Source organism: Falco peregrinus, chromosome 5, assembly GCF_023634155.1.
Source record: "Falco peregrinus isolate bFalPer1 chromosome 5, bFalPer1.pri, whole genome shotgun sequence".
In the NCBI taxonomy this organism is placed as follows: Eukaryota; Metazoa; Chordata; class Aves; order Falconiformes; family Falconidae; genus Falco; species Falco peregrinus.
In genome coordinates this window covers 105,591,334-105,618,260 of record NC_073725.1, presented here as the reverse complement: position 1 = coordinate 105,618,260, position 26,927 = coordinate 105,591,334, and the positions used below count along the sequence as shown (strand labels likewise).

General features: G+C 35.8%; 1 protein-coding gene across 4 annotated transcripts in view; it reads right to left on the bottom strand.

The window, feature by feature from the left end:
• Positions 1-26,927, bottom strand: part of ERC2 (ELKS/RAB6-interacting/CAST family member 2) — a 521,406-nt gene that overhangs the window by 204,196 nt on the left and 290,283 nt on the right. The gene's annotated exons all lie outside the window — the stretch shown is intronic.

Below are 26,927 nucleotides of genomic sequence, written 5' to 3'. Positions count from 1 at the left end.
GAGCAGAAAAGGTTCTGGAATACATTTTTGTTTTCCCACTTGTGGGATAGCATCTATTGGATAATGATAATATTAGAACTGCAAAGACACGTGCCATTTTGGAACAACATTCCAATACTCCTTAACTATGCCTGAGGGAAGGTGGTGAAGGTTGGTGTTTATTTTATATAAGAGTGGATATTAGTTAAGTTTGCTAATATGACTTCAAGAATATTTTGGACTTCTGCTAGTTGCATTTAATTTTGTTGTATTTGCATGTATTCAATAAGGGCTATTAGTAGCAGTTAATAAAACAAAATTCTATCCTTTTTTTTTAAGCTTGAACTCACCTTATTCCAGAAATAAGTACAGTATTATCTTAAATACCTAACCCAATCAACATTAACTCTCACATAAAGCAAGAAATAGATGTCCTTCTTCTACACACTATATACACAAACATCGAATTTTATCCCTTCTGCTCTGGTTTAGTTCAAAAGAACAAGGCAAAAAAAACTATTTAAAGTAATGTACAATGAAGTCCATTCTAGAATAAATGTAAAACCAATTTCAAACAATCTAAATGAAGGCTGCACTGAACAGTGGTAGGGAGAAATTCTCCTGTGTTATTCAAATACTTATCTTCCACAAACAGCAACAACGCATATTCTGCAGTATTGTCAATGGCATATTTCCCTCTAAGCTAAATATGAAAGCATATTTATTTATTTCTATATAAACTAGCATTGTTTTTTCACTGAGAAGCACATGTGTAAAATTAGTTTCATGAAGTACATAAAAATAATTAAACTATATATAAAACTACATGAACAGTTGATATTATGATGATTTTTTTTAACTTGCTTGCTGAAATTAATTTAAGTCTCAACTTAATCATCCCTTCAAGGATGCTGTATGCAAATAGTGTCCTGGCTTTTGTCACTCCCATTCATAAGCAGCTGAGAGAGATACAGGAAAAGATACTTGCATGTACTTTCTACCAGAGTCTTTGGACCAAAGCTAGTTCTAACAGACAGTTTCAATTTTTCTATTACATTAAAACACACATAGTGAGAACAGAAAGAAAACAAAAACTTAAGGCACTATACAGCTTATAATATTGGGCTACTAAAAAAACCTTACCTCTAACAAAAACAGAAAATAGCAGAGAAAAATTTTAATTTTTCTCACTTCAGCTTTTCCTTTTCCATTTCACAGTGAAAGCTAATGCAGTGCACTATTCCAGACTGTAGCTACACTTACAGTTTTACAGACAAGAGTAGCAGCATTTCTTTATCATATGTTTCACAATGCATTTTTATCATGTTGATAAGCAGCTAGAACATGGTTGAAAAGCACTCAAAAGTCAATACAGAATTTTTATCTTCTTCAGCTAAATTTCTTACATTTACTTTGCGAAGCAGAAGATTTGGGGGCAGGGAGGAGTGACGGCTTTGTATCTACACTGCAGTACTAGTACTGTGTTACACCTCTGTGTTGTGCTAAATCATAACTCCATGGATACCTATTAATTTCTCCTTCCCAGTTCTGTACTTGATTCGCATATCTGTGTTGAATATTGTTTCCACTGTGTGGTTCTAATTTGCTAGCATGCTGTAAATAAACCATGTTGTGAAATAAGTCATCTTATGCTTAATTTAGTAGCTCATAATTTGAAATATATGTAGTAGTATGAAATAAATGATGAAGATTGCAGATTTCACCTGATTTTAAAAGATAAATTCAACTTTAGAAAAAAAGAATATTAGTGTCCACAGACAACTTGGGAGAACAGCAATCTCCCCAGCCCCACCGCCATGAGGTGAGACACCAGGCTACAGCTGCAAGACAAAGCAATATAACTCTCTTCTCTTTACCACTGCAACCTGACTACTCGTAGTAGCTTGGTTAATTTTTACAATAAGCTAAAGTGTTTATAAAATGTTTTCTTCAACACAGATATATTTTATAGGTGTGATAAAGCTGGGAAAAAGCATTGCAAAATTACACCTGCAAAACAAAAATGAATTTTTCACATTTTCAGGGGTTTAATTAAAGAAGCACCCTGGGAAAGTGGGCAGTTGAACACAGGCTTTAAGGGGCAGAACAGGAGAGCACATATATTTTGACTTCCTAATTCCCAGCTGTGCACACCTCGCTGTAAAACTGGGATAACGTGCAAAACCAATGAATTCCCATGAAAGAATAAGAGACATTTCTAACGCTGCAGTCCCCCAAGGGCTCTACTAAGTTGTGGAGAGGTGGTGAAGAACACTAATTGACACTGCAGAGCAGCTCATCCTCTGGCATCACTGGCTATATCTCTCAAGGACAGTTCTTGTAACACAGTACTGGGTGCCAGTGAAACCATCAGCAAATGCTTCTGCCTGGGAAAGGAAATAGCCTTAGACTGTACCCTGAGGATAAAGAAACTTGGGCTTTGTTAAACCATGTATGTGTCTGTGTAAGTGAATTCCACATTCAACAGACCTCCACTGAGAAAGTCCTGCCACCAGATGTTTAAATCAAGGGATTGTTAGTGCACCAGCTGATCTCAATTGCTGGTGGTGGTAGTGGAGGCGCTTTTGGCTCTCGTCTTTGAATTGGGCCTGTTGTCTCCCTAGGTGGGGCTGTCATTTTAATAATACATCATTGTATTTCCCAGTAGGAGGCCCACTGTCATGGTCCAGAGTGGGATGGGGAGAATTAAGCTCCCGTTTAATATTTTGTTGTTATGTCATATCTCACAAATAGCATTGTTTTACTCTGGAGTCCATGGAGAGATCTCGTGCCTAGGACTTATTTGGAAGAAACAGAATTTTCAGATTTGCTTACAAAGAAGAGTTAGCTTATAAGACCATGCACACAAAACATACAGAATTTAGGAATACTGCCAGAGATCTGACACATTACCAAAAAAAAATCATAGAGCAGTGTATGTGTGGTCTACTGAATTAAATAAAGGTCTGGTAGCCAGGAACAATTCAATTCCTCCCCACTTAGCTATACTATGTGGCTAAATACAAGACTTCAATTACAAAGCAGTTCTAACCCAAGCATCACATACACTATGTATGTAGTTAATAGAGTTAAAAAATCTTATTTATCTAAATGAATGCCAATGTGATGAACAGAGATGTATATTTGCATTCTCAAACCCCAGGTGTATTTCTGGAGAAATATACAGCCTGAAGTAGTGTGAAATTAATGTATTGCCTAATTCTTACGTTGAAAAACACTTCAGTAAATACTTTCATTTACATGAAAAGTAGCCGTATCTGTACTGCTGTATCTGTAGAATAAAAACTGCAGAAGCACTACCTCTCTATCACACCAGAATGCTTCAAGAATACAGCCGTTATTGATCATTTAAGAGTTGTCAAAATATTACTCTATAAATAGGTACATGATGTTGATTTAGTGCTGTTGGGTTCCCACAGATTATTGTTTTTCAGCATGACCTAGTTGCCCAACACAACATTTTCAGGCATTTATAAAATTAACATACATTTTCAATTCAGATATTTTGCCTCTAACCTGTTTACACATACTTACAACTCCAATATATTATTGCAGCTGTCAGAGGACTCATCACATGTAGCATACATAATGCTTCTACACTTGGAGTATGCTGTATAAATTATGTAATTTTCAAAAATCATGACAGGAATCAGGAACTGCGTAAAATTCTACTATCATATAATCAAAAATTTTAAAAGTATGACTATTCTCACAGCCAAAATGTTTTCAAATATTTGACAGTAACTAAAGCATAAGGCATTTTATTTTTTCTTCTATTAAACATTGATGATCTTTGTATTCTGCCTTTACACAGACAAAAAACTTGGTTTATTCCATATTCATTATTTTTCATATATATGGTTTTTAGCATGCAAGTCAAATGTCAATAAAATAAAATTAATATATTATTTAAAACACTTAGCAAACACTATTCATGGATTAAAATAAAGTATAACTTGTCCAAGAGGACTTAATCCATTAAAGACATAGGAAGCTTAATTTGTCAGAATGGCATCCATTAACTCTGCAAGGTTATGCAAATATGGTAGATGAATGAGAAAGTGCAGGCCATCCGTACTGTGTCAAACATAAATAAACCGTATGAAACTCGCAACTAACAAATTTGTTGTGTAGATAAGGCAGGTAAGGAAAGACAAATACTTTTATCCCTTAAATGGGAACAATGTTCTAAACAGCTAAGAAATTTCTTGGTCTCTGAGGTTCCCTAGGGGGAACAAAACTTCAGAATCTCTTGACACTCTATCTGTGTGGAATTGGCAAGTCAACTGGTAATTGCAGAGCTACAGGAAGTGCTTAAACATAGTCTAAGTATAAATTTAGATAAATGAATATCATTGCTAATGAATAATATTCCTGACATAGAAAAGCTTTGATTTTAAAAGCATGTGGTTTTCCTGAGTCCACCAGGTCAGTATGTGTTTTTAAAAGCAGTAATTCCTGACACTATTGGACAGTAGAAGGGTGTTAAAGGTTCTTTCACATCACTGACAAACAAATACAAAATCTATGTGGGTGTAAGTATGTTTTATAGATACAGATAGACACTGACAAATTAACAAAGATCTTGCAAAACTTAATGAACAAAATTCTGAGGTGAATCATACAGGTAAGTCAGTACCTCACTGTAATAATTTCAAATGTGCATCATTGCTCCCTATTGCTATTGTTAAGTGGTTCTTTCACGCGTGGAGGCCCTTCTCTTCTAAACATGTGTGGATAAATACTTAGTCAAAGAACTTGTGAAAGGGCAGAGTGTATCACCTTGGGAAATAAACATGAATGCCTTTGTAAGAGCTTCTGATAAGCATAGAGTAGGTCATTAAAAGAAATACAAGAACATGTAACTATGTGATTACTATTTATGAGGGAGGAGAAGGAGAAGGAGAAAAAGAAGCACTCAAATTTGAACAGTAGTGTAACAGTTGGATAACCCAGAAACACTGGATAAAGATTACATTGTACAGGAATAAGATCATCATGATCTATTATGTAGCGTTAGGGAAAGAGTCGGGCATAAATTTCATTACACTAAACACACGTGCAACCAGTTTTACAGTTCTGCTTTCTGGTTGTTTTGCATGGAACAGTTTTTATTCCAATTTTTTTTTAATAAGTGGGTCACATAACTAGCCACACTATTTCAAAAGATGACTACAAATGGCTTTGAGGTAATTGCTATGTATTAGGCAGTATATCCAAACAGAAGGTCAAAGAGAAGATAAATTATGAGAGAGTGCTTGAAGCAAGCTCCTAGCTTTCACTGGGCAATTTCAGAAGGAAGACAGAGGGAACAAAGTTGTTTACATCCTCTATTTTTTCAGTGCTAAATTGCTGAACTCTTTAGGGGACTGAACCCCCCTTAACTAACTTTATCAGTTCAAGTTATCATTACAACTGAACAACCTCTCCTGTACCTCTTGACCAGTGACCTCTTCTTTCCAGTTGTCCATCTCACTTTTTTTTTCCAGACCTTCCACAACTACATGAAACAGAATCTTTCTAAGGCTGAACTTTTTTTTTTCCAGCTTGCCCCACCCTGTCTTGCTATTTTCAGCTTCTCATGAGGGCATTTTCTTCCACCCCAAATTTTCAACTTCATTCATCCTTCAACACTACACACACAACACACAGGAAAGCCCATCTTTGGATCCCTTTTCCTTAGGCTCCCCACTTGTGCAAAAGAGAAGAATTTGCTACCACACACATAATAGCTAAGAATGATCAAAATATCACACACGATCTACTAGCATTACCACTCTCAATAGGCTAAAACATGAACAAAAATATAAACCACACCAGATATTTCTTTCCTACCATATAAAAAACACTTATCAAACACTTCAACATATTGTTCACCATTAAAATGCTTAAATATTCTGTTTGCCAAAGTAATCCAAGAGAAACTCTTCCTTTTATAGATTCATTCCACCACTTCCCCACCACACACACACCTCCAGAATTCAGCCTACACATTCCAGCTAACAACTTTTCTTAAAAGGTAGGAAAAGATATGGAGCCATAGGAAATGCTTCTCTGAAGTTTCACTAATGAGGAAGCAGATCTTAAGGCTCTTGCTGCTATTGGGCTCATTTGTATTTTTTATGAGCTGATGTACTAGTGGGTAGAAAAGAGACAGACTCTCTACTGGCAGATTAACCAGCCCTTTAAAGGTGCCTGCTATTAATTTTGGTTATTCATCTGCACATCTGTCTCTGTCCAACTGTGTCATGACTATTGCTCCTTGCAGCTCACTTCATTTAACCAGAAGCTTTTCACCACTGAAATCTGTCAGCTTGTTTTGTTCTCTTACAAGATCAAAACTCCAATAATAATCTAGTTGAAGATCAGATCTTTCATTTACACTAGTGGGAATGAAACGGTCTCTGATACTAGAATTTTTAACAGAATAGTTATTGACCACATGCTTTCTCACTACATGTTACTGACATGACGGTTCCTGACAAGAACTGGTATCTCTTATTTGCCTTAAGAAAACCCGCTTTGCTAACCCCAGACTGTCCTAGCTGTGACTCTAAGAGAACCAGCCATACTGTCAAAATCTCTGAATGGAATACAGCTTAAACCTTCCATTGCCTTAAAATTTCATAGATAATTCCCCTATCTTCCAATGGAAGAAAGACTAGCTTGTACCAGCTTTCGGTTTAACAGATACTGTGTTTTACACTGGAGAATATCACCCTTCGTTTTGCCAAATGTTGTCCCTCTTATGCATCTTGATTCTAAAGGAACAAGGCATATGAGCTGTTCCTTTAATGTCTTCACTTTCATTCCCTAGACTATTATCTGACTATAATAACTGATTTTGGATTGTTACTACCACATGCCTACAAAGTGTAGTATATTATCATTTCAGAACAAATATAGAATGCATCACTGTGCAGTTCATTTAAGTTCTGCTGCTGTCCCACTACTGTTTTGTTCGCACAGGGAACCGTAGGAGTTTTCTCAAGCATTCCATAGATCAGGCAAGTAGGAGCCTGGAATCTGCTGTTCTTGACCTTGAGCTGCTATAAACTCTTGCCTATACAAACAGAAGACTGCTCACACACTCTGTATTACCCATGCCTGGTTTTTATGAGACCCCAAAATGACTGCTTTGTGGTCCACCTGATTTAGAAACAAGTGATGTAGAAGAGTTGGGATTAGATCACACAAATATATTCTGTTTGCATTTACATTTGCTTTCATACGAATTCTACAATCAGAAGGACTTATGGTCTTTCCCACCTAAGAGACATGCTCCAACAATGGTCAATTTCAAAAGAATTACTTCGTACAGAAATCAGTTCTTTCCTTAGTGAGGCAGGATGTCTGCTCTTAATATGAATCTCTAATGTTCATTTACTCTGTCACTGTTCTTATCAGTCAGAGGGTTAACCACCTGAAGGAATCTAACTGAAGGTGACTTTCTTCCTGTCATATTTTTGCAAGATTTGCAATACAGGGTTCTCCAAATCAGGCTATTTTCCTTATAGTCTAAAGTATCACTTGCTTTGTGATGTCAGAATAACACAAAAAACACAACCACTGCAAGATTTTGTCTGAGAGTTACCATTTATCTATCCTTTCAATAGTATTTTCAATTTCTGTTCAGTAATACTTCATACTTATTTATTCAAATTTGGTTATTTACACAGAAATTTTAGCATTTAGATTCATCTAGCCTAGATGGAAGCAGGCACACTGCAAAGCTCTAACCATTAGCAGTTTCTCACAAATCCTATCACACCATGTCTCTTTTGTGCCATGGCAAACGGAGCCACTTTATTATGAATAATAGGTAAAACTGTCAGTCTGCCCGGATGCTTTAGATCATAGGGCTGACTTGCACAGGATCAAAGAAAAACTGCCATAGATAGTATAAGTGTATCTCAAAACTTATGTACTTTTAAAAAATGCAGGGTAGGAAAGAAGCTGTTTCTTATAAAAGTAGTCTTCCATATCACCTATATCTTGGATTTTTACATGCTTTTCCATAGACTGGGGTAGACAACTTTTAGTTGACAAATTTCAGTCAAGGATGCACACATACGGTCACCATTATCTAAAACAAGCTAAAAATTTAGTGCTTTTGTAAACACTTCTACAAGCAAGTTTTTTTCTACACTATTTATAGAAAGCCAAATACAAAAATAACCGAGGATCAGCTGAGACAAATTTAGTGTCTTATTTTAGTGAATATCAATTTATTTTTTGAGGTCTGAACAGATCCCATGTAACAGGATGTTAATATGAACATCCCTTCTTGAAAAGATTTTTCTTCTCCTTGTGGTTCTACTTGATGCAATAGTCGTTATTATGGACTGTGAGATAATATTTTCCCCAAGGTGAAGAAAACAAAAAAAGCTTTTTTCATGATTTGTCTGTCTTTCTGCATCTCCTACACAGGTTGCTGTGTGATACTTCACTGTTCAGAAGAACTCCTTCTGAGCCCCTATATTCTATGAGGAATATTAAGAAGGCAGCTGCAGGTCAAGGTTTGCTCTATCTGGTTGGACGTGTGTAGCCTCTGAACTGAGAGTTAATTCTAATACAGATACCACATAGAATAGATGTTTTATTCAAAAGCTTCCTGCAATTTTTAAGAGAAAAAAGCCATCAAAAGTGAAAGAATAAATCTTTATTAATCTTTAAAATAAGCCCTGAAACAGGAGTCAGACCAGAGCAAACAGGCTTCTGATATTCATTGCCAATTGTACTATGATGTACAAGTACGATTCAGAACGGCAACCACCTTGTAACATTTATACACAGAAGACTAACTGAGACACCAAGTTACAAGGACCGGCTCCAGTTACACCACCTGGGCATTCCTGGACATATATAAAATGATAAAAATAAATACACAGCCGCCTTAAAGTTCTACTCCTTTTGACGTATCAGTATAATCTTTATGGTAAAATTATAAAGCCTAGGTCTCTCTGAAAACAGAACAATTTTATGTATCATACGAGACACAGTTTGCTCTTGGAAAAAGAGCCAGAAAAAATTGTTAGATTTCTTTTTTAAGGGAATGAGAAGGAATGAAAAGGAAGAGAAATTACTTAGTGACTCAGAAGGTAGCTACAATCTTTATTTTTAAAAGAAAAACTTGTAACTGGGGGGAAAATGGACCAAAGTAGGAACTGTCATGTCAAAGAGATATCCTGAATCACCAAGTCTGGTTGCCTCTAGAAACCAGAAAAGGGTAAAATTAAACAACAAATTAATTATTAAGGCATAAAATTGGCTAAGGCCTATCCCTTTCTATATGCTAAAAATCAGTGATTTCATGTAGGTGTCTTTCAGAATGTCCCAATTGATACTTGACAAAAAAGCCCAGAAAACAAACATGGATCCTTCCCTTTGAGGGGACATCTGAACCTCCTACCTCACACAGAGATCGCAGGAAAAGTATTACCAAGAGGAGAAAATTTATGTATATGAAGATGCTGGACCAAGCTCTCTGCTATCTGGCTTCAGCAAGGTAACAATTTTGTAAATGGAACATACAGTGTCTAAGCACTTCAAACAGTATCAGTGTTCAAAGGATTTTTTGATACCAATCTTTCGTGCCTATATTCAAGATTCTATTGTAATTTTTGGGGGTGGGGGTGGTGCTTTAGCCTGTTCAAAGTCTGGAACTCCTGCCTGAATCAAAACATGTGACTAAATATACCACTTTCCAATGACAGAATAAACATCTGGAATTATTCTAAGTAAGCCTCAATTGGCATATTACTGTCACACGAATGCTCCTAATGTCACACAATGCAAAGAACATTCTGGAGACACATAGGAATTGCTCCAGCTACCAGATATTTTATTGATCACAGTTGCCTCAAAATCTGTCTGAAAATGCTAAGATGCCCAAGCAATGGCAACCCAAAAGGTGCTTGACTCAGTACTGCATAGCAGTAGCTTCAGAACTGGGGACAGTATGATCCTCAGCTTAGGAGACAGCCCCACTTTAAAGGGCCTACAAAGGGGACATTGAAGTGTCTTGGTTACTTAGTATTTTATAATTAAGATAGCCCAAATATTGGAACTCTGCTCCTACTAGCAAATTCTTTATTTTACATTTCTAACAAGTTACAAACATGACATAAGGTTGTAAGGTAACCTAAAGAAACAAACACCAATTTCAGGCAATGAAATACGGCTATCATTAATTACCTGTACTTAGTCTGAAAAAAATAAAATTAAACTTATACTATACCCCAGTTCAGAATTCCTATGGCAAGTATGCATGGCCTTCACAGAATTCTTTATGAGAACATAATTCTCATTAGTGAGTTTACAAATGATAGTGGCACTATGCCTTTCTTAGGATATTGCTTTGATGTGGGATTAATAACAGTAGCCCCACTGCATATTCAGAAATCCAATTTAACAAAAGTGATGGGGTTCATCTTCTGACCAAATAAAACGCTCAATATATTTTATGGACATATATTGACAGTCTATGTTTTCACATGTGTGAAGAACTTTTAAAAACAAAGAGATTAGTTTTCATTAAAACTGCTTTAGTTCACAAACTAGAAATGAACACATGAAGCTAGTGCAAAGGTAAAAGAGGACAAATATTTCTATTAGGGGAAAAATCAGTAATACTGGTGCAATTGAACATTTAAAACTTATATTGAAAGTATCCGATTTTACTGAAAAAAATACATAGTCCAAACAGAAACGTGATTTTTAGAGCTCACAGCTTCTAACATGCTACCATCTCTCTGATATTAAATAAAACCAATCATTTTTATATTTACAATGTTACTTAAAGCTTACTATTTTCTAAAGATGCATAGCCTTTCAGCTTTAAAATATGTATTGTTCAAACTCTCAGAAAAAAATACTTCTGCTGTCAAACAATGAGTCATTTTTTATTTCCTCATATGCTGGTTGTGAGCCACATGTATTTTGTCAAAATCTACTCTCACAAAATAGTAAAATCAACAGAAAAAACTCTAGTGAAAGCCATCTGCAATGAAGTATAGAATGAATGCTGTTAATCTGCTAAACAAGAAAAAGGAAATTAGGGGTGGACTGGCTGCTGGGAGAGAACCATCATACATATAAATTAGCATTTTCTTAATTAAGTTTATTTGTAAACAAATCTTGAAACACAGTGCATCATTTGTGTTCTAATATTTTCTGAACGAAAATAAAGTCACTGTAATACGGATTTTGACAGTTAAATCCACAACATAATTAAAATGTAGCAAATGAAAGACTATCGTCTACAATAAAACGTGAGCTCGTGAAATGATTACCTCCTTAAACTGGTGTTATTATCCCTTTCTTTAGAGTTATAAATCATTCTTCAAGCTAACAGAATTTCAGATTTGTTCAGCACTTTCAGACAAATTATTCTCAGATTGTTTCATACTGGTACCTACCTTTCTGCTTTGAGTTTCCACAGCACCACTGAACCATTTGAGAGGTATTGAAATACCCAACATTTATTTTGATCAGCAAAATTCTACCCTCCACTCCACGTTCATTTTATGCTGCGTTCCTTAGATGGCCACATCAATGGTTATGACAAGACAGTTAATATGCTACACTTCCCCAAAACATGCCAAAATTTTGAATGCTCTCCATCAGAATTCCAAGCAACACAGAAATAGCTCAGAAAGTATTCTTAAATTTCTGTCCTCAGACCTTCTTTTCCCAAAGGAATGAGCACTGTGAAAAAACAACTATAGATCTATTTATGTTTAAAAATAAAAAAAGCAAAACAAAACAAAAAACACCACCAAAGAAAAAAAACCAAAACCCCCCACAGTTCCCCAGGGATGTACTTCTGTAGTAGTGGGAATCAGCATGCATTACTTTATAGCAGTACGTTCTGCATGCTTAGCTCTTTAGTATATAAAGTCACTTCATCAACCCAATTATTTCTTTTTTTTCCTGTTTTTTCCCCCAAAGTAACTCTAAACTACTTTAAAACACCTTCATTACAGAAATGATTCAACCAGCACTGCTGCAAACCATGGAAATGTAAAAGCTGTTAAAAATGTATTAAATGCTGTCCATGCCACAAGGGTACTAGTGTAAAATGACCTTAAGTTTAAAGGCTCCCTACGAAGGCAGAACAGTAATCTGCTCTGCTTCTCCTAATGAATAACAAATGGGCCTTCACAATTCATTTAGTTCAGTACAAGCTGCCATTACAACCCATTTTGTTTTTTTAACTTTGTGGTAATGTATCATCTTGCCTGATTCTATGTCATCTTCTTGAAGGTCACCAAAGGTATGTAACTCCACTCTTAATAATGAAAAAAAGGAGGAAGGAAAAGAGATATGACAAATTTAGACAAAGCACCAACCAGTCCATTCCGATATACTGTATCACACAGTGAGGCTCATACTTCCTACACAAAAACGCTTCCTGTATTGTAAAGAAAGTAAGAAAATCACTGAAGTTCTCAAAATAATTTTCTTTTTTAATTAATAACTTAAATACAACAATATCTGGGAAAGAATTCTTTGGGTTTCTATTGCCTTACTCTTGATGTTTGTTTTGCCCTAAAATGTATTCTGCATTTGAGCATTCAAAAAAGGAATTAAAAGACCATGAAAATTTATCTTTATTTCACAGGTATTTAGAAACATGTATTATGTTGCTATGGACAATTAGCCTTTTATCCAATTTTAGTTGGTAGTTTAACTCACCCACCCTAAAGGTTTTAATTATCCCCACAGCCTGCATGCTTAGGCCTCAATTCATGCAGCTGGAAATCTGCCTCAGTGATGTTATAACCTTGTTAATGTAACAAAAGAGGAGTTTACTTAAAACTGTACTGACTGTGGACTTAAGCCAAATTTACTTGAAAGAGGAAAGAGACTGTCAAAAATCCTACAATAAACACAGAAATGCAGTTCTTTCATAACCTTCACCTTAATTCATATAGACAAGCAATTTACATGTAAGTGGATTCATATGGCCTGTGAGGGGCCTCCTTTCTGGAGCTGGACTATTCTTTGTACCCTACCCCCATCTTCAACAAAAAAAGCTTCAACAGCTCACTTTACAGCAATGGCAGAGTATCTGCAATCTTTTTTAATCACAATAAAACATAATTAAGATAAACATTTATAAAGCTAGTCAGTATCAATAAAGGCAGCATAATTTCACAAAGCCAATTTCAAGTAAGTTCAGCTAGTCCTTTGTCAAATACATATTTTAAATTCAATAAAGGTTTTATTTGAAGAGTGTAATGTTGCACTTCTAATGAGGTAATAGTTACATTAGCCTTAAGTGGAAGTTGCCTGTCATATACTGATATCCCACATTCATTTAGTTGCCAAATTACAGTACGGATTTCCTAAGTTCATCTGTTAATTAGATTCATTTTTAGGCTAGATACTAACAAAACCCTGCATTAGACTAAACAAAACATCATAGTATTGAAGTGTTGAAAGGAGATCTTTCTGAGAGAAAAAAATATAAATTCTATTGCTTAATACAACTGTGAAAATACCGTAGGTAATTTTCATCCTGATTGGATCCTTGTACTACTTTTTTTAAGATCGGATCTGATTGGAGGGGCAGTAGTGGGTAGCTGGGTGGTACACATGTATGCATAGCCACAAAACCCATAAAACACACTGTTTTCATTTCACCAGTTTTCCTTCAGTTGTTGACAAAATAATCCAGGTGGGAGAGGACGGTAACAGGCACCCAAAACAAAATTGGAAAGCACTCACATTTCTTTCATGCGTGCTGAAAGTTTAAATATTTTTCAATAGGTGAAAAGTCTTTACCTTAAGCTGATGAATGTCAGAGTATTTTTCACTCTGTTAGGAGGGTATCAGGTTGCCGGATGTCAGATGATGATCTACCACACTTCTTGGGCTTCTATTCTTTAGGTGTTATGTAATAATCTCTACTTTTTTGCTACTGAAACTCACGCTAGTCCCAACACCAGCTCCTGCTCTAAACCCCACAGACACGAACTACTCACTTTTTGTTTACAGACCACACAGAAAACTAAAAAGAGTTTCCCACGGTAGTCATACAAGACCTGAATGAGGTTGTCCAGCTCACAAAAATACTCTTAAGTTACCAAACACAGTATATCCCCTAAATAGTGATGAGAAAATTCCATTATTTTGGAGCTTTTACCGTGAGGGGGTTTAAAAGTTCAGATCATTCTTCCTATTAATTGCATCTCTCCTTCCTAAGCAGTCTTTGGGACATAGCTTGCCATAGCATGCAGACAGTTGAATATAACCACCGTGAAGTCCCCTGACTATTGTTCACTAATTGATGCGATAAGGTCCTATGCTCACACCTGACTCCATTTTACCCAAAACTCTTCCAGCCTAAACAAATAAGGCAGGATACAAAATTTCATTCTTATGGATATACATTTAAGCGGAATTAGAATTTTGTTCAATAATTTATATTCACAATCTTCATAACATAAGGATTTGAAAGTATCTAGCTAGACGGATACCTGGCCAGCTTTGATTCTATGTTGCACACAGATGACAGATGTGACCTACCTATCCTATCATGTAAAACCTACCTTTGACATTTTCTCCTCAGTACCTATCTCTGTTTCATAACTATAAAGCTCAGGGAGGTTGAAAACCAAAAAAAAAAAAAAAAAAAAAAAAAAAGAAAAAGTAGTACATTCAAGGACTGCCTCTGTTAGACCAATCTACATTTTTAATCCCACCTAGAAGATGAGAAACAGGTCTGCTAGTCTTCAGAGAATGCAAGATGAGTTTGCTGGGAAGCAAAAAAGAAGAGGCCCTAGTAACTAGAATGATTTTAGCAATATGGTGATCCTCAGAGGCCTGTGTGGCCTAATTTTGGTCAGACTTGAATGCAACAAAGATAAACTACATGTTTGAGGTAGGAGTGGTTAGAATCTGGGAAGACTTTAACCACAAAAAAGTGTTTTTACATTTCTAACCTAAGCCAGTAAATCACAGTTCCCTCCTTAGTATCTGCGTATTCACAAAACTAAAATCGGATGGGTTTTGAAAAATTCATTATTAAATATGAGGAAAAAAAATATACAAGACTTTCACTTGCATCTCCCAATATACTTTTAAATACTAAAATGCAACATAATAAGCACAATAGTCCTATTAGAATTATGCAACCTTCTCTACAAATGCAACATCTCTCTTTACTAACAATTGAAAAGATCTTTCCACTAATAATATTTTACATAAGTGTGTGCTGTCACCAAGCTTTTGTTTCACCTTGAAAAGTTTATCTATTCAGTTGAAGTCACTTCAGGAAGCAAGCCATGGTGTCCTTTTAAGGTGATGTTTATCCTGAGCACAACAGCTTAACTATAAGATGTAGCACAGACTTATATAATGTACCTTCTTAAATGAGGCTTTTCTTTTCTAAGATACCCAGATACACTGTACAACAGTGTGGAAATAGCCACGTTTGTTCACAGAGAAAATTGAGATAAGCTCATCCTAATTTCTACTGCCATCACATAAGTCATGCTCTGTCACTTTGTTAAACTGACAGTGTTGAAAGGTGAGGTGTTCATTAGAAAGTCAGTGCTTTAGCACATTTTTGTGTGCTATGCCATATTTTAGCAATCATGTTTGAATAATTCCCTTTTTACTACAATATTTCCACACTCACATTGTTTAGATATTGCTGACAGTGATAACATGATACATGTTTTTATTATCATCTTCTTTATTATAGTAATGCTTGATGGCCAATGAGGGATGGAAGCCCATTATGCCTGACAGTGTATTAATAAAGATTATTGATCGGTCGTGTCAGGTTTATACTCTAAATAGCTAAGCTAAACACAGTTCAGTGGGAGGGCATAAACACCAGCAGCGCAAGTAGTGTGACATTCTCTTGGATATCAAATATGGTATGAGTGTGTTTCCCTCCCCAAAAGACAAAAAAGCTTTGACTCATTTCAAGATAGAGGCAGAGATATCTATGACAATAAATTCAGTTAGATAAGAGTAAATCTTACTTAGCCTCTAACAGGCAGAAAGACTGTCTCGTGCACTCACACCTTACAAAGCATTAGAAAATGCACATCAGAGAGCATTAATGAACTCTCAGACATCAGAGTGCAAAACTTCAAGTACATCTTGCATCTTTTTACACACGAGAGGACTCAATCTGAGGAAACAAAGCAATAGGAACTTAGATTTATTTTTCCACAGCACACAGAGAAGTACTTGTTTGCTGGGGGCATGGGGAGGGGAAAGAATGAGGAAGCACAGGAAGAAGGCAGCAGATTTACTGCATAGCACCTAAGAAGTAATGGGAAAGTAGAGAAAGCTAACTGAAATTTCCCTTCTGTCACTAAGAAAGCTGTTCCTGTTTGATTGCTTCTGACTCTGTTCTTTCTTGACTTTGTAAGACCTTTTCCTTCTAATAATAAAAATTCATCATATACATTTCTAAGTACATTTTATATTTTGATTCAATATCAAACAATAATCTAGTGATTTAGTTTAAATGATCCAAACCTTTAAATTTCTTTGGTTCTCCATTTTCAAATATCTGCGTTTACATTATGTTCAGCATTATCCCACTAGGGAGATCCTCAGCTCATAATTCCTACCATTGACTTGAATGTCCTGGGTCTCAAGTATGTGAGATTTGCCACTGCAAAAAGGAAAAAAACCCTGACCCATCATATTTTGAGGTCTAAAATGCAGAAACATCTGCTAGAATCATATGCAGTTGGCTGAGGTTAGGAATATGGGAGCCTGCAGTTGATCAGCACTGCCCTAGGTGTCACGGAGGCCAATGGGAATTACACTAAGAGGGTTTCAGTAGACAAGGGTGTAATTCAGTCAGCTTAAAAAAAAAAAATATTCATGAAACAGAAGCCTAACTTTTTCTTTCCTCTTTTACTCTCAGCCTCCTACTCCTTCCTTTCTGTCTTTTCAGCCACTTGTTCTTTTGAGTATATTATCAGAGGTGGAGGCCTCTACATTCCCATGCTGGCTGAACTTCAAAACAAATGCCATCCTATTTCATCATTTTTATCATTAGTAATTTTTTAGCTAATAAAAGCATGTTTCAGGCAGTTTTAAAACAAACCATATATAACTTTGCCAAGATCAGTAATTAGAGTACAATTTCTTTCCACAGCATTGTTCTCCCAGTAAAATTAATTTGTTGCTTCCATTTTCTTATATTAAAAAAGTTGTACAATAGAAGTGAGACAATATTTTAATACTTAGTAGATAGCATAAACTTTTTCTTCTTTATCTAAAAAGTTAATATTGCTAAACCCAGTATTTTAAATTTGGATAAAATCAGTAGCTTTGCTAGAAAAAGAAACATACTTCAAACTACACTTTTGCTTTGGAATAATCCAGACCTGGATTTTCATTCTTCAGGTTTGTACAGCCCTCTTTGTTTCACCACTGTCCATATTTCACTGACTACTAACTCATAGTCCCTTCTCACTTTCATATACTATCCTTCTCATCACTGTCCCTTTCTGAATACTTCTCCACCTCACATGAATTTAGAATGCTACGAATCAAGATATATCAAACTGATGTATTTTAAACCTTTACACATCTATAAATTAAAAAAAGAAAAGCATTTTAGTTTAAAGAGACTGATTTTTAGAAAAAGGAAAAAAGAGGAGAAGCAAATGTTTTGACTTTCAATTGCAATTGTTTCTTCAATTTTCACTTCATTTCAGAAAACTAGAATACTCTGCATCTCAAAGTCCTTCAAGCAGCTTGAGACACCTGTAAACCTGAAGCAGTGTTAATTCCAAGTGGTTCAATCACTAGAGAATGTCATGTAACTGTTGTATCCCACTCTTATAACCTGCACATTAAAATAATCATTTTGTCACTTGTATCATTTTGTCAATCCACTTATACACTATAGGGCAACAGAAGATGCAAAAGGCTGTTCAAAGTGTGGCCTTTAATCTTTCCAGAATGTATTAGTTGACAATATAACTGGTTCTCAAAAAAACAAAAAAGTTTTAGAAATCATCTGATCATTAACTATGTGTGTTTCAGTGTAAGGGAGCAAAGTTGGAGGAAAAAGCTAATACTTCAGAGAGAAAATAAATTTTAGGAACATAGTTCAAGAACAGCCAAAGAGTACAAAGTAGCAGCCATTTATGGACCTCTTGTCCATGAAGTTCTCTAACCCTTTTTTGAATCAGCTGATGCCACTCTGCCCTCTGTGGAAGCAAGTTCCAGAAGGTCACCAACCAACCACTCCATAAAGCAGCACTTCTCTCTTTTGAATTGATCACTGATTAACTTCAGCAAGTGCCTGATATTCCTGATGCTGGGGCATCTGGCAAACAACAGATCTATATTCAGTTTATGCCTGCCTTTGAGATTCTGCAAACTTCAAACATACCCTTCCCCTCCCCAGAGTGAAAAGACTTTAAGTTTCTCCCTCATAAAGCAGCTGCAGGATCCCCTTGATCTTTCTACCATTCAGGTTCTGGGGAAAGCTGTCAAGGAATAAAACCCCTAAGAAGTACTGTGGAATTTCCAACATAAAATGTTTGCTGGAGCACTGACTGTTATTTTTCTACTTAGGCAACGTACCTGAATGTTGAGAGAATAATGGCAATAAAACCGGAAAGAAAAATACACTACCAGGATACAGAGCGGCAACTACCACCAAAGTCCCTTTCCACCTGGCAGATGCCTCAAACCACATGGATCATAGGAACCTGGAAGATCACTTTTACAATTACAGAGTCAGAAGATTATATTTCTATACTTTCTTCAGAACACTACTCATGGAACACATGGTAATTAAAGTCAAAGTACTTATGAGATGAAGAAAACAAGCCGTTTAAAATCCGAACCCATTTTCTAGATCAGAAAAGTATGCTTCTTTATTATAAGCATAATATGTGTTGTCTGGAATATGTTTGAACTCCTGGTTTGCCCTCAGACAATGCTTCTGTGACATAAGTATTGCTGCCATTTCATAATGGAGAGGAAGACACTGCCTTCCTGGGAGGGAAGAACTTTAAAAAGGTTGTTACTACACTCTCCCACTGTCTAAAGGGGAAGGAAACATGGGAAAGGATTTTATTTTTTTTTTGCTTCCTTTGCTTGGGTACCCATATAAAAGCAGGCAAAACACAGCCTCTAAATTTAAGTTTCGGAGAAATCTTAATTTGATCTTACTAACCTTCAGTAGCAGGTGGCAATCTATTTCAAAAGTAAATTATGACCTCAGTGAGAACAAATGAAGAAAAGAAATGGCACACTTTCATCCCATGCTGATGAGATTTCAAACATCACAAATCTTATAAAATAAAATTAAAGTATACTATCATTTAGTCTGAATATATAAGACTCAAGTAAATGGGGACTTGGTGACACTCATATGTCTTTAAATAAGAGAAGCGCTTTGCCAAGTAAACAGTTCACTCATTCGGTTCTCACAGAGAGAAACATTTTATTGCTTTGTGCCCCTTCATTGTTTACAAAAGAAAAACATCTCTTCATTTTAGTCAAGAAAGCTTCTGTTCCAGAGAACAAAGCCTTCATTTGGGTTTCTCTCATCTTTATGGTGTTTGCAAGTTGGTGTCAAAAATGTTAGTCAAGGCATGCTGTGTTACAGGTCTGTGGGGCAAAAGCAGTCACAAGAGACTTTCCACCCAAGTTAGAAGGAGACCACATTACCATTCTAACTACTTCCTATGGAAGTTACAGTTGTATCAACATCCTGCTGTTTTGTTTGTATTTAACTTGGGATATGACTCTCCACACTCTCAGCATGAATCCTACAATTAAATGGAAGCAATCCACAGGTTACTAAAAAACAGTCTAGTGTTCTACATTTGAAATGGTACAATTTTTGAGACAACCAACTTGCTCTCCACTCACTGAACATGTTTATAGCATACATTACCACTGTTTAACCAAGTCAAAATAATCCCTCTAATAAATTTCTGAAAATTAGTTTTTTTCTCCACAGCTATTTATATACTACTCGGTTATCTAACATATGAAGTAAAGATATGTTAAAGAATTCCTGTTGGAGAAATTATAACTATCTTTCTTAAAATATAGGCTGTATTAGAGCTGATAAAATAGAAAAAAATATTTTAAAATGATCCTACCTTCAAAATAATGCTTCATTAGTAGTCTAAGAAATCTGACTCTAGTGTATTTGCTTAAACTTAAATTCAAAGAGTATCCTTTAATGTCACATATCCACTACTACTTATTTAGCCTAGAACTATATGCATGGTAGGTGCTAGCTCTTCTTAGAATACACTAGCATTTACAACGGAGCATAAACTAAGCATCTTTGCCTGCACCTTTTAGTTAATCACCTCAGTTTCCAGTGTAGGCAAAAGAACCAGTTACCTACTTCCTTTTCCTTTCTGAAAAGGAGGGGGCAAGTGGAAAGCAGTGCTTCACTGTAACAAAGAAAGCAGACAGTTTCTACAGGGAAGCTATCATTTTAAGCTGCTCTAAAGAGTGAGTTCCAAGCGATTTCAAAGAGTAATTCCAACCTTAAATCACCCTGCCGATTTCTCCTAGCCTTGTTATATTGCTTTCCTCATCCTTGCTGCTGTATGGAAGAACCCAAAAAAGGAAATCAATTTCATTACTACATGCAACTAGAGTCCCTACAATATCATCAGGGATTTTCCTGTCAATGAGTGTCATGCTCCTGGCCTGTGTGCACCCTGAACAGGTGAACTGCATACACAATTACTCTGAAATGTTCCAGATGCACTGGATTTACTATTCACACAGAGATTTCAGAAGCAATTCTGACCATAGCTGTACCCACTGCTATGAGGGTGAAACCACTATCCTGTGGGTGACAGAATCTCTTGGGGTGGAGTAATCAGGACATAAATAAAGGAAAATATGTTGAGTTCCTCTCCCTTTCCCTCCCCAAGTGCCAGTCTGAGATGGTGATGGATGGAAACAGTAATAGGAGAATGTAAGGCAGGGACATGAGCTGATTTGTCCAGGTGCTAGAAACATGTCTACATTCCCTGGACATCCAACAGGCCTTGTCAGAGCTACAGCTCCCGCTGAGCTGCTACACAGATGTGAAACCCCCAACTTCTACCGTAGTTAAATTTATAGATGGAAAAAGGGGGTATGTCTGCAGAAAGCCAGATGAATACTTTGGCCACTAGTACTTCATAAAGCATTTTGACTTCCCTACAAACTCTGACTGTGACTCTCCAGTTTTACATCTTCCACAGTCTTCCCATTAGGCTGTGATTCCTGACTTCCAGAATCCATTCTAAGACCCTCTTCATCCCTGCAATACCCTCAAAAGTCCACTTGAAGCCATTTGTATACTTGCCCGTGCTTGAATTTCCTGCACTAAAAAGGAGGGGACCAGTCAGACCAGGTGACAGACAAACGGACAAGACACATTCACTTTCCTGGAACAAGACAAGCTTTCTGCTTACTCTGTGAAGCTGTTCATGCTCAGTTTGTTGCACCAGGCAAATCCACACCATGGTCTTGCACCCGAGACTGGCATCTAGTGGCAAATACAAGTGCCCTCTCCTTGTCTGGCAGAGCAGCTGGACCACAAGCCAGCAGGTAAAAGCACAGTATGTGTGCAGCACTTTTCTATAGAGTGGCAGCTGGTGGGACTGCATGCTTGGTGGAAAAAACATTTTATCCCCTTCTTCCCACAAATACTTCATCCTTGACTGTACACAGGTGCTGTTAAATGAATAAAGTAAACATACTGAAAAACAGAGATAAGTAATAGTCATTATTTTCAGTCAAAAAAATAGTGGACCCTCTTAAAGGAAGGGATGTTTAATGTTATTCTGTCACTGTAAGAAAATTTACTGAAAAGTCTAATTGAAAAATAAAATTTGCTTTGGACAACACAGCAATGTTCTATTTTTGTTATTGAATGAAAGGACTAGTAGCTGGTTATTTTATTAGGAGATCTTTAATACTTCATTACTGAAGTAATCTATTTATTGCACATAAGTGAAAACATATAACCTGGAAATTTGTAGTGAATTTCAAGACAAAGTCACTTCCAACAAACCTGATTTAGAAATACCCACAGGTGATGGCACAAATTCTATCAAAGCAAGGAAACTGCCTTTCAAACTCTTGGCAAGAATCACTGAAAAATCATCAAATTAACGCAAAACCACAATGAAATAATGTTCCTTTAAAAAAAAAAGTATTTAAATATATTTCTAGAGTAGAGTAAACACTACAGAAAATTCATTTAAGTGCTTTTAACCAAGAAAGCCCTGTTTTGATAACAAAGTTTTTGAGGGGTTGAGAGGGGAGGGCTGTTTTTATCTTGTTTTTAACCTCAGTGGCTGCAGCCTGAAGACTACATGCATATAATTTACAAGTTGAACTCACAAAAAAAGCGATTATAATTTGTATATCTTTCCTTCACATGCCATTAAACTTTCTTTTATGACTACTCACTCTCCAGGTCAAACTGTGTATCTTTCTAATGGAAAATAACTTTGACCATTTCGAAAAAGATTATCTATCCCAGAGTAAAACCCACTTTCCGTAAGGATAGGCATTTATTTCACATACATATAAAAAGCAATTTTAATATTCTATAAATATTCATTTATCAGTCTACACTGCTATCTAATTATGTTACAAGCAGCTTTTCGAGTTTTGGAAGGAACCACCATATAGGAAAGGACATCTCCATGAAAGCACTGTTGATGCCTTGTGGTCATGAAAGTATGCTCCACAAATAGGGCATTTCTGAAACATTCGAAAAAACTCCACCACATCACAGTGCAGAAACTTCTTCTACCCTCAAGCTCTTCACATTACAAAATGAACAAGCTTTTCTAGGCAAGCCTTGTGAAGTTCTCAGTAGGCTGTGCTCCTTACGAACTCTCAGAAAACAAAAACAATGTGTGGAAAAAGCAGTCTTGATATATATTTCTAACTACCGATTTTTAAGTTCAGGCCAATTGAAACTTTGCTATGGATGATAAACACATTTTTAAAAAACATTAAGGTGCCTTTTGTCACACTATGCAATACAGATTTTTTATTTCTTTTAAAGGATCATTATTAAAAATAAAAAAATGTATAAACGCATTTATTTTTTTATGCTCATAAGGAGCACCAAGCATTAAGACAATTAGGCAAAATGATGGATTTGAACACATGCTGCATTTTATTGTTAACATGTATGAGTAACTTCCATTAATGTCAGTATGAGTTATGTGTGCACTGTTAAAATAATATGACCATAACAAAGACATTTCCTCCAGAACTAATATAGTAATATTTTAATAGACATTTAGAAAAAAAAAAATCACATCGTTAGAAACTAACATTTAAATGCAAATCCTTCTCCAAACTTAACACTTTGGAATTCTTTAAAATAAATCTTATTTTTTCACGTTGGCATCAAATTAAGAATAACTTGGTGTTTATTTCCTTCCATCAAATTACCTTTCATTTAATGGGGACTTATCTAGTTTCCCATTCAAAAAGACCAACCAGATAATGAACAAGATTAAGCTGCTATCCATTTTTATTCTAAACTTCCTTAAATAACTAAATGTATATAGGAACATGTAATGACAACTGAAGAAGTTATCTAAAACCGACAACTGATTGTAGCCAGTAAATTAAGATGGATCTTGGCAATGTCAGCCAGATGTGCCTAGAATGCAGAGTTATGTTTGGAACTTGAACATAATACAAGCATAGGAAATCATCATAAATGTTCTTAAACTCACAGTTCATGTCTATTTAACTGGAAGTTAGCAGACAAAACGTGTAATCACTCAGATTTAAAAACTGATAAATAGAAGTTATGGTAAATGCTGCAATTAATAAATTATCTTAAAATATCAGAGAAAGCACACTTCTTTAGTATATTACTACAACACAGAATTATCTTTCATCTGTCAGTGGATGTCTGGGTCTTTGCTAACTTCTACAATCTATTTTTGAGAATAACTTATTTATAAAAAAAAATAATGCTATATTTAGTATATTCTGTTGTAATGCAGCAGATTTATAAAGTTTGTCATACACTTAGTGAGCAATTTCAAAAAATAAACTATGGTCATGAGTATGTGAATTATTTCTAAAATACATTTACTAATAGAATCATAGGATGGTTTTGGTTGGAAGGGGCCTTAAAGTGCACCTAGTCCCACCCCCCTGCCATGGGCAGGGACACCCTCCACTAGACCAGGCTGCTCCAAGCCCCATCCTGCCTGGCCCTGAGCACTGCCAGGGATGGGGCATCCACAGCTGCTCTGGACAAACTGTGACCGTGTCTCACCACTCTCACAGTAAATATTTCCTTCCTAATATCTAATCTGAATCTGCCCTTTTCCAGTTTAAAGCTTTCCCCTTCTTTTTATCACTACATGCCCTTGTGAAAGGTCCCTCTCCAGCTTTCTGGCAGGCCCCTTGAGGTACTGGGAGGCTGCTGTAAGATCTGCCTGGAGCCTTCCTTTCTCCAGGCTGATTGACCCCAACTCTCAGCCTGTCCTCATAGGAAAGGTTCTCCTGCTCTCTGATCATCTTTGTGGCCATCATCTGGACTCAATCCAATAGCTCTGTGTCCTCCTTATGTTGGGGACCCCAGAGCTGAATGCAGCACTCCAGGTGGGGTCTCACCAGAGCAGAGAGGGAGGATCACCTCCCTCGACCTGCTGGTCATGCTGCTTATGATGCGGCCCAGGATACGGTTGGCTCTCTGGGCTGCAAGTGCACACTGCTGGGTCAGGTTGAGCTTCTTGTCAACCACTGTATCCATTAATTCATGTATCTAACAAATTATGTATCTATTAGATACATATGTATTTATTAATGTTGTTTAGTATATCTTCTTAAATAATCTGAAATGAATATTTACATTTAATTTATATTTTATGGCAGTCATGTAGCCCTTCCTACAGACAGATTTCAAAAAATTACTAAGTATATTCATATATATTATGTTCATACATACGTAAGTTCATATATATATTTCACAAACTGAACTTAGGATACAATTAAAAACAGTAATAGAATACATTTATTTTTTTTTAATGAAAGTGAATTCTAATTCTAAGTTATTAGCTGAATCATAGATTTCAGGGGGAGTGATTTGTTTATGGGTTAGATCATTAGACACTTACAGGTAATGACACAGAGCTAGCTGGGAAAGCCACCTAGTAGAGGATTAGGTAATCCTCTGTGGCCTAAATTGGAAGAAATATGCATTATAATTAACTGTCTTTGATTATTACAGGTTAGAAGGGTTTTGTTATGAACTTAGAACTTCAAATGAATTTTAGACCAGTTCAGGATTAAAAATGAAAACTATATGAACAATTGCTTCTCTTGAAGACAGAAGAAAAATAATGGAGAAGTCTACATATTTGCACAGCTAACAAAGTAACAATTACAAAATTAAAGGAAAATAAGAAAGAAGTCTTTCACAAAAGAAACAATAATAATGACTACTCAAAGAAAAAGACAACAACACACATTTAACCAGAAATTTTTACTAATTTAATTTTTAGATGTGAATTTAAAATTTTCTTCTAATACTGCTATTTACTTCTTAAATTTATACTGTAAAACACACACTATATGTCTATATCACATTTTGAAATCCAAACTGTTTCTAACTTGGATCTTTGATAATGGATCTTTCACGACTAGTACCATCCACTCAGCCCTTTATTCATAAAACTGGACAGCTTTTATCACAAGAGAACTAAAACTTCACCAGTTTTTGCCAGCCTCGCTTCCCAGACTGAAGACACATGCCTTACACAGTTCTGTAAGGTTCTGTGTACCCAGCCAAAAAAGCCACAATAACAGAACTAAAGATACTGGGGTGCTTTTTTTTCCCCGATGTTGCTCTAGAATTGATAATTATGATTTCAAAACCACACCCTTACCATTACAATGAAAAACAAGCATGAACTCAAAGAAATAGCCCAAAGCAGTATACAGAAAAGAGGTGAATACATGAAATACCCTTGCACTAAGCATGAGTTTCATAGATGAATTAATATGTCCATATAAAAGAAAAGGAAAAAAGTAAAAAAATGTATCTAATATAGAATATAATATCACATACTACTCTAATTTATACGTGCTCCCATTTTTCTTTACAGATACAGACCACATTAAAAACAAAAACAGTTGTTCTTCTGATTCCACTGGAAACATTGATGCTTGCATTACGGTATTTCTGCACCTATATTACATGGCAGCCCTTCCAAAAAACCTACTTTTAGAACACTCTAGTAAGCATATGCCTCCGTTTCCACTTTGTCTTATTTACAACATTATTAAAAGCATTTTTTCTGATTATTTACCTTTAGTATTTTGTGTAAGGATATCTACAACAACTTAGCTGAAGTTATACAGAGCTTAAGTGTTTTGGGGTTGTTTTTCCTCCCTCAATAAAACAGTTTTGAAATTACAACTGTGAATTTTCTTCATTGAGTGAGTGTTAACTACACAATTCCCAGCCTAGCCAAGTCGTAACAAGTTCACTCTTTTTTTGCCAATTTTAAAGATAAGTCAGAGCTTTAATATCCCATAATTACAGACATCTACCTTTCCTGTGGGTAGGAAGTTAGATTTAAATTATAGGTGTATCTTCCTTTTTCATTCTGTGCCTATATACATAGTGATAATGTGTATGCAAATAGGGTTTTGTTCTTCTGAGTTTGTGTGGGTTTTTAACCAAATCAATGCAATAAACTTTGCACCAGCCATATAAAGTTATAAACCCTTTTCCTTAAATTTGACATTAACAGAAACTCCAACATAGAATTCCCACTGAAAGATGGGGCTTTAGACCCTCAGTTTCTCTTGGAAGTTGCTGATATTTTTAGTTACATGTAAAACATGCATGTAACATGTAAAAGGAAATTTGTTACATGCAATTACGTATTTTCAGGAATTTCCAAAAA